The sequence below is a fragment of the Chrysochloris asiatica genome, unplaced genomic scaffold (assembly GCF_000296735.1).
Source record: "Chrysochloris asiatica unplaced genomic scaffold, ChrAsi1.0 scaffold00024, whole genome shotgun sequence".
NCBI classification, from domain to species: Eukaryota; Metazoa; Chordata; class Mammalia; order Afrosoricida; family Chrysochloridae; genus Chrysochloris; species Chrysochloris asiatica.
Genome location: NW_006408542.1, coordinates 10,554,359 through 10,555,403, shown reverse-complemented (window position 1 = coordinate 10,555,403; position 1,045 = coordinate 10,554,359).

The window sequence follows — 1,045 nt, the reverse complement described above, 5'->3', positions numbered from 1 at the left end:
TTTCCAGCACTGTATGAATTTTTCTTATGCTCTATTTCCATTCTCCTCAACCATTCTGATTTTTGGAACTTGCATTTATTTTATTTACTACTGAATTACATATAAATGAAATCAGCAACATGTAGCCTTATTTGTTTAATCTTTTACTCTTCTGTGTCAGCAAAATTGCTTAATTGTACAGAGTATATGGTATTTAATTTTATTTTTGAGGTCAATTCAATTTTATAAGTATAACACAATTTTTTTATACATGATCCTTGTGTTACCAATTAGCTAAATACCTAGAAGTAAAGTTGCTATTTCACAGGATAGGTGTACAGTTTGCATTTTAATGTGCCTATCTAATTTGGAGTCCTGGTGTGATGTTGTAGGATAAACACTGGGCTGATAATCACAAGATCAGTGGTTCAAACCTACCAGCCACTCCTTGGAAACCTCATACAGGGTCATTATGATTTGGAACCAACTTGATGGTGCCTAACAACATCTAGTTTGAAAGTCTCATCATAATGTTTGAGACTTCTGGTAATTAAAATTCTTTGAGAATACTTGGTTTTATTAGTCTTTTATTTTATTCTACTAGCATTGGAGTCCTGGTATGGTGCTGTGGAATAGGCACTGGATTGCAAGGTCAGTTTGAACCCCACGGTCAGAGGTTCAACCTCGCCAGTTGATCCTTGGATACCATATACAGGCTTACTGTGAGTTATAGGTGACTCAGTGGCACTTAACAACAAAAACAGCAACTGTCAGTTAGTAGTACTGTGGTGACTTCCATGTTTTTGTGATGGTGGAAACCAGGCATTTTCAAAAAGCAGCAGGGTCACGCATCCTATACGGATTTAATTGGAACTTCCAGACTAAGATAGACTAGGAAAAAGAGTCTGGCAATATATGTATATTTTTAAATGTTTTATTGTATTTATTTATTGTATCCCATGTGTGATAGTTTACATGGGAGAACATTAGTTTTAAATTCATTCTATCGTATATCGTTTCATTGCCATGGTTACAATACCCTCCATGCATCATCAACCAACCAAAG